We start from the raw sequence: 8,071 nt of genomic DNA on the forward strand, positions 1-8,071 counted from the left end.
TTGACAGTCAATCTTTTTATTTACATGTTAAGCAGATACATTTGAATCAAGTTGAAATGATTTTAACTGCCTGATCAAGTGGACTTTGTGTTCAAACTGAAATTTCCAAAATCCATTTGTATCAACGTGGGATTCTTCCATCACTTTCATTGATTACTGTTACAGATCAATTTTATACAACAGTGATCAACAGTATTGTAAATACACTTTAATCATCAAAGCTAACACCAAAAGCAACAAATGGTAACGCAACCTCTCCAAAATATCCGTAAATGACAGCACCCTAAGCACTGGAGTGCTACCTCACATATTTTTAAGGAAATTAGTTGATCAGTCATTTATGCTTAAGATAAAATGCATTCTGCAGTCTGTAATTCTACCTAATGCCCTGCATTTTGCCCCCGTGTGATTTGCAGTGCATTCTTTCAATGCTGCAATGGCAAGATTACTGAAGAAGGCGTAACCACGCCACAAGTTGCAAATGGGCTTGAAACATGTGGAGCAAATAGGTGTTATTCTCATTGATTACCAATATCAACAGAGGACCAGCAGAGTACAAGTTACGCATTTAAACTAGATAATGCTGCAAGTGAAAAACATTGCATGAAATCAACATACGTCTCCACGATGGAGCTGTTCAGTTGTGAGCGACTTGGGAATTACAGTAAAATCAAAACTTGGCAAATCTCATCAATTCAGTGTAGTAATTGTAAACCCAAAATAATCTTGAATGCCGTTACTAAAACAGAATATGGTCAAGTTGCACAGTGCTGTGGCTATTTGCAAACATCTGCAGATGTCCTATTGGCAACTCACTCGGAGGATGTAACCAGTGGTGAGACCCTGCCTGCTTACAGAATCTCATCATATGAGAGGGGGCACCATAAACACTGCTCAGGAAACCTTTCAGAGTTAGCCTAGTCTTTGCCACCTGTTAATCTTTTGAAATATCAAGCAATTTAAGTTGAAATATTTATGTAAACAGAAAAATAAAAGCACTAATTCTATAACATTTTGAGATCTCAAGCAACGCCTCTTGTGCAGAGAGAGGGCAATGCAGCATTTACAGCAGCATGAGATCACAGTGCTGGGTGGAGGACAATGTCTTGAATTAAATAAAATGAGTGGTCAGCAATGTTTGGCGGGGGGGGGGGGGGGGGGCAAAAGAGGTGGTTCCCGACAGAGTGATCTTGCAAATGTGATTACTTGAATCAGGTTCTTTTATCTAGTTCAGACAGAGCTGGTTGTGTTTTACACGTTGAATCTCGTTGTGAGTGCACCGCAATGCTGGTACTATATATAGTTTGATTTCTACACGTTAGTTATGGATTGGGTTATTGGAGGACCTTGTGGATAAATTGTATGTAAAATAAGAACACAAAAATTAAATGAAAGTCTTCAACCTAGCCAGATTTCTTCTTTTCAGAAACATCGCAGTAAATACCTGAAAGGAAAACAATATATATTATTGTTTTGAAATGATCAAAGCAATGAAGATTCTATTGTCTAAAGCTGATGAACCTTCTGAACCTTCTGAATTTTGTAGTTAGCAGGGTAGTACTCTGCATATCGCCAACTTGAACAATTTTACATTTATCAAGCCAATTAACCTACAAACCTGTATGTCTTTGGAGTGTGGGAGGAAACCGAAGATCTCGGAGAAAACCCACACAGGTCACGGGGAGAACGTACAAACTCCATACAGACAGCGCCCGTAGTCGGGATCGAACCTGTGTCTCTGGCGCTGTATTTTGCTGTAAGGCAGCAACTCTACCGCTGTGCCACCGTGATGAGGTTTGAGTAGTCAGATCTGACAATGTGATCATCATCATCAGAAGCTGGAGAATGCAGAGGTAAAGTTTTAGATCCTCGTCTCTTTTTCCACCTCTAGCCTTTGTCACTTACTCCATCTGTCTGCCAACCCCCCTCATCTGTATCCAGGCTTTGTACCACCGCCACCTCTTTTGTTGAAACAGAGGGGAGAATGGAAAATCCTGTGCTGTGGCATCTAATGGGCGTGGAGGTAAGATGAGGATGAAGAGGGTCTATCCTTGCACGAGGCTGGACGAGTGAAAGCAGAAGTGAAGGGAAATACAACACCAGTAACAGTCCGAGATTATTAAGCAGCTGAACATGAGAGAGAAGTTTTTTTAAAGGGTGCTTTCCATTAAAAGTCAATTGATAGTCTGTATTGTTTTAACTGAGATTTACTAGACTGGGATTGGTATGTCACTGGTCCACAGGTATTGATTGTAAGCCTCAGACCGATTGTCAAAGTGAACTCCATGGTTCATTGCTTACATCCCAAACATATGCTAAGTTGCAGCGTAGCAAGTTGATGGTCCTTGCGTCAAACAAGTGTGACAACTGGGCTTCATCAATGCAGCCAACATAATGTGTGAACCAGGCAAGGAATATCTGGTCCACAGGCACCAAGGCTGCGATGTGTGAGTTAGACACTGGCAACCTGCTCTCCACAGCAGCATTCTACTCCCTTTCCTTGCACGATTTAAAGAGCTTCTCACTAATAGATACAAAGTGCTGGAGTAACTCAGAGTCCGAAGGTCCCGACCCAAAATGTCACCCGTCCTTTTTCCCCAGAGATGCTGCCTGATCCACTGAGTTACTCCAGCGCTTTGTGTTTATCTTTGGTTTAAGCCAGTATCTACCGTTCATTGTATCTACACTTTGTCTGCTCCTCAATAACTCCAGGTTTGTTGAGTTCACTGCAGAACCAGGCTGTAGAATTTCATGCAACCTATTGTGGAAGACTTGGATTCAGGTGGAAATAAAGGGTGCCTCATTGTTGCAAAATCTGGGAGTCGAGTCATCGAGTGATACAGTGTGAAATAGGTCCTTCAGCCCAACTTGCCCACACCGGCCACTATGCCCCAGCGAGACTAGTCGCGCCTGCCTGCGCTTGGTCCATATCCCCCCAAACCTGTCCTATCCATACATCTGTTTCTTAAACATTGAGATAATCCCAGCCTCAACTACCTCCTCTGGCAGTTTGTTCCATACACCCTCTGTGTGAAAATGTTACCCCTCTAGTTAAACTCTGAGGGAGAAGAGGGCTACACCAGAAGAATACCTGGGAGAGAAACAGAATAAATGAGAGGAAAGTTCCACCTCGATTTTAAGGGGCTTTGATGGGACCACTCTTGCAGTGACATGTTGACTGTATTTAATTAAGGTTACACTTGCCATGGAGGCAGGTTCACTGGAATGGATTCTGTGGATGCTGGTTTATAAAAAAAAGACAGAAGAGTAACTCGGTGACGTTTCTGGTCGGGACACTTCAATCTGAAGAAGGGTCTAGACCGGAAACGTCGCCTATCCATGTTCCCCAGGCATGCTGCCTGACCCGCTGAGTAACTCCAGTACTTTGTAATTCTGCACCAGGGTACAGATAGAGACCACAATGTCCTCATCGCAACATGCCCTTCCACTATTGACAATTTAGCATTAGAAAATAAAAGAAGTGTTCCAGAGCAATGGGGTGCCAAGTTATGGGGGATAAGCAGGAAATGTGAAGTTGTACATACAATCTGATCACTCATATTAATCATGCAGGCTCCAGGGCTATGGTCTATGCCTGCTTCCATTTCATATTTCTTGGATGTTACTAAATGGCTCCATACTTTACCATGCCATTCAATTTGACATGTTGTATATGATTTGCAATGATTGTGATTTGTAAACTAATTTGTTTGTGATTTGCCAAACTAATTTCCACTGTCAATACCAATAAAAATGTCTAGCACTTAATATTTTCTGAAAGGAGGAATAGGGAAGGTAAATGCTAAATAGAAAAAACATATATAGGGTATGTTTGTGATTATGGATGTTAGTATCAACACCAACACAATGTTTCCTGGTTTGACCGAGTCAGACAGTACAGAAACAGGCCCTTTGGCCCAACTCGTCAATGCCGACCTTGGTGTTACAAAGTTGCCCTTCAGGTCTACTAAATCTATGCTCTCTGGTTCCTGTTTCCCCGACCGTGAGGAAACCCCCCGTAAGGGGGTGGGGTGTCGAATGGGATAGTGGAGGATGGATTAAAGGGAAAGGGTTTCTTAAATGTGTGAGCGTAGAGACAGAGGGGTGTAAAATGAGGGTAGAAGCAATAGGTAGCAAGGTGAAAAGTAAAAGTGGCAGGCAGACAAATCCAAGGCAAAAATCAAAAAGGGCCACTTTTCAGCATAATAGTATAAGGGGTAAGAGTGTTGTAAAAACAAGCCTGAAGGCTTTGTGTCTCAATGCAAGGAGCATTCGTAATAAGGTGGATGAGTTGAATGTGCAGATAGCTATTAATGACTATGATATAGTTGGGATCACGGAGACATGGCTCCAGGGTGACCAAGGCTGGGAGCTGAACATCCAGGGATATTCAATATTCAGGAGGGATAGACAGAAAGGGAAAGGAGGTGGATGGGGTAGAGTTGCTGGTTAAAGAGCAGATTAACGCAATAGAAAGGAAGGACATTAGCTTGGAGGATGTGGAATCGATATGGGTAGAGCTGCGAAACACTAAGGGGCAGAAAACGCTGGTGGGTGTTGTGTACAGGCCACCTAACAGTAGTAGTGGAGTTGGGGATGGCATCAAACAGGAAATTAGAAATGCGTGCAACAAAGGTAAAACTGTTATAATGGGTGACTTCAATCTACATATAGATTGGGTGAATCAAATTGACAAGGGTGCTGAGGAAGAGGATTTCTTGGAATGTATGCGGGATAGTTTTCTAAACCAACATGTAGAGGAACCAACGAGAGAGCAGGCTATTCTAGATTGGGTATTGAGTAATGAGGAAGGGTTAGTTAGCAGTCTTGTTGTGCGTGGCCCCTTGGGCAAGAGTGACCATAATATGGTTGATTTCTTCATTAGGATGGAGAGTGACATTGTTAATTCAGAAACAAGGGTCCTGAACTTAAAGAAAGGTAACTTTGAGGGTATGAGACGTGAATTGGCCAAGATAGACTGGCGATTGATTCTTAATGGGTTGACGGTGGATATGCAATGGAAGGCATTTAAAGACTGCATGGATGAACTACAACAATTGTTCATCCCAGTTTGGCAAAAAAATAAATCAGGGAAGGTAGTGCATCCGTGGATAACAAGGGAAATCAGGGATAGTATCAAAACAAAAGATGAAGCGTACAAATTAGCCAGAAAAAGCAGCCTACCAGAGGACTGGGAGAAATTCAGAGACCAGCAGAGGAGGACAAAGGGCTTAATTAGGAAAGGGAAAATAGATTATGAAAGAAAACTGGCAGGGAACATAAAAACTGACTGCAAAAGCTTTTATAGATATGTGAAGAGAAAAAGATTAGATTAGATTAGATTAGATTCGGTTTATTGTCATTCAGACCTTTCGGTCTGAACGAAATTTTGTTTCCCTGCAGTCATACATATAATTTAAAAAATGGCAAAAACACACAATCAACACAAATTTAACATCCACCACAGTGAGTTCACCAAACACCTCCTCACTGTGGTGGAAGGCAAAAATCTTAAAGTCTCTGTCTCTTCCCTCTTTGTTCTCCCTCTGCGCCGAGGCGACGGTTCAAACTCCGCTGCTGTTGCTGCCTCCGCCACAACTCCAGGGCCGAGTCGGGTCGCCTCCTCCGCCGCCGCTGCCGCTGCCGCCGCCACAACTTCGGTGCCGAGCCGGGTCTCCGCTGCTGCCGCCGCCCCCGCTACAACTCCTGGGCCGAGCCGGGTCTCCTCCGCCGCTGCTGCCGCTGCCGCCGCCACAACTTCGGTGCCGAGTCAGGTCTCCGCCGCCGCCGCTGCCGCTGCCACAGCTCCAGGGCCGAGTCGGGTCGCCGCCGCCGCTGCCGCTGCCGCCTCCACAGCTTCGGTGCCGAGTCAGGTCTCCTCCGCTGCCGCTGCCGCTGCCGCCGCCGCCGCCACAACTTCGGTGCCGAGCCGGGTCCCCGCTGCCGCCGCTGCCGCCGCCACAGCTTCGGTGCCGAGTCAGGTCTCCGCTGCCGCTGCTGCTACAGCTTCGGTGCCGCCAGCTCCGCCATTAGGCCTCAGCGCAGCCGGAGACGGGGAATACGACCGAAGAAAAAGTCGCATCCCCCCGAGGGAAGAGACCAAAGCATGTTTCTCCCACCCCACCCACACACATACACAACTTAATAAAACAAAATTAACTAAGACGTGACAAAGAACAAAACGAAATAAAAAAAACAGACGGACTGCAGGTGGGCCGCAGCTGTTAAGCCAGCGCCGCCATCTTGAGTATGGATTAGTTAAATCAAATGTAGGTCCCTTGCAGTCAGAAACGGGTGAATTGATCATGGGGAACAAGGACATGGCAGACCAATTGAATAACTACTTTGGTTCTGTCTTCACTAAGGAAGACATAAATAATCTGCCGGAAATAGCAGGGGACCGGGGGTCAAATGAGATGGAGGAACTGAGTGAAATCCAGGTTAGCCGGGAAGTGGTGTTAGGTAAATTGAATGGATTAAAGGCCGATAAATCCCCAGGGCCAGATAGGCTGCATCCCAGAGTACTTAAGGAAGTAGCCCCAGAAATAGTGGATGCATTAGTGATAATCTTTCAAAACTCTTTAGATTCTGGAGTAGTTCCTGAGGATTGGAGGGTAGCTAATGTAACACCACTTTTTAAAAAGGGAGGGAGAGAGAAAACAGGGAATTACAGACCAGTTAGTCTAACGTCGGTAGTGGGGAAACTGCTAGAATCAGTTATTAAAGATAGGATAGCAGCACATTTGGAAAGTGGTGAAATCATTGGACAAAGTCAGCATGGATTTATGAAGGGTAAATCATGTCTGACGAATCTTATAGAATTTTTCGAGGATGTAACTAGTAGAGTGGATAAGGGAGAACCAGTGGATGTGTTATATCTGGACTTTCAGAAGGCTTTCGACAAGGTCCCACATAAGAGATTAGTATACAAACTTAAAGCACACGGTATTGGGGGTTCAGTATTGATGTGGATAGAGAATTGGCTGGCAGACAGGAAGCAAAGAGTAGGAGTAAACGGGTCCTTTTCACAATGGCAGGCAGTGACTAGTGGGGTACCGCAAGGCTCAGTTCTGGGACCCCAGCTATTTACGATATATATTAATGATTTGGACGAGGGAATTGAATGCAACATCTCCAAGTTTGCGGATGACCCGAAGCTGGGGGGCAGTGTTAGCTGTGAGGAGGATGCTAGGAGGCTGCAAGGTGACTTGGATAGGCTGGGTGAGTGGGCAAATGCATGGCAGATGCAGTATAATGTGGATAAATGTGAGGTTATCCACTTTGGTGGCAAAAACAGGAAAGTAGATTATTATCTGAATGGTGGCCGATTAGGAAAGGGGGAGATGCAACGAGACCTGGGTGTCATGGTACACCAGTCATTAAAAGTAGGCATGCAGGTGCAGCAGGCAGTGAAGAAGGCGAATGGTATGTTAGCATTCATAGCAAAAGGATTTGAGTATAGGAGCAGGGAGGTTCTACTGCAGTTGTACAGGGTCTTGGTGAGACCACACCTGGAGTATTGCGTACAGTTTTGGTCTCCTAATCTGAGGAAAGACATTCTTGCCATAGAGGGAGTATAGAGAAGGTTCACCAGACTGATTCCTGGGATGTCAGGACTTTCATATGAAGAAAGACTGGATAGACTCGGTTTGTACTCGCTAGAATTTAGAAGATTGAGGGGGGATCTTATAGAAACTTACAAAATTCTTAAGGGGTTGGACAGGCTAGATGCAGGAAGATTGTTCCCGATGTTGGGGAAGTCCAGAACAAGGGGTCACAGTTTAAGGATAAGGGGGAAATCTTTTAGGACCGAGATGAGGAAAACTTTTTTCACACAGAGAGTGGTGAATCTCTGGAATTCTCTCCCGCAGAAGGTAGTTGAGGCCAGTTCATTGGTTATATTTAAGAGGGAGTTAGATGTGGCCCTTGTGGCTAAAGGGATCAGGGGGTATGGAGAGAAGGCAGGTACAGGATACTGAGTTGGATGATCAGCCATGATCATATTGAATGGCGGTGCAGGCTCGAAGGGCCGAATGGCCTACTCCTGCACCTATTTTCTATGTTTCTATGT

At 44.9% G+C, this 8,071-nt stretch overlaps 1 protein-coding gene across 1 annotated transcript in view; it reads right to left on the reverse strand.

Annotated features, from left to right (window-relative positions):
• Window positions 1-8,071, reverse strand: part of cfap91 (cilia and flagella associated protein 91) — an 81,354-nt gene continuing 73,283 nt past the window's right edge. The window contains exon 18 of the mRNA XM_033033415.1: window positions 1-1,444. The gene's annotated coding sequence lies outside the window, so the exon portion shown is untranslated. The remainder of the gene's footprint in view (window positions 1,445-8,071) is intronic.

Source organism: Amblyraja radiata, chromosome 14, assembly GCF_010909765.2.
Source record: "Amblyraja radiata isolate CabotCenter1 chromosome 14, sAmbRad1.1.pri, whole genome shotgun sequence".
Taxonomy (NCBI): domain Eukaryota; kingdom Metazoa; phylum Chordata; class Chondrichthyes; order Rajiformes; family Rajidae; genus Amblyraja; species Amblyraja radiata.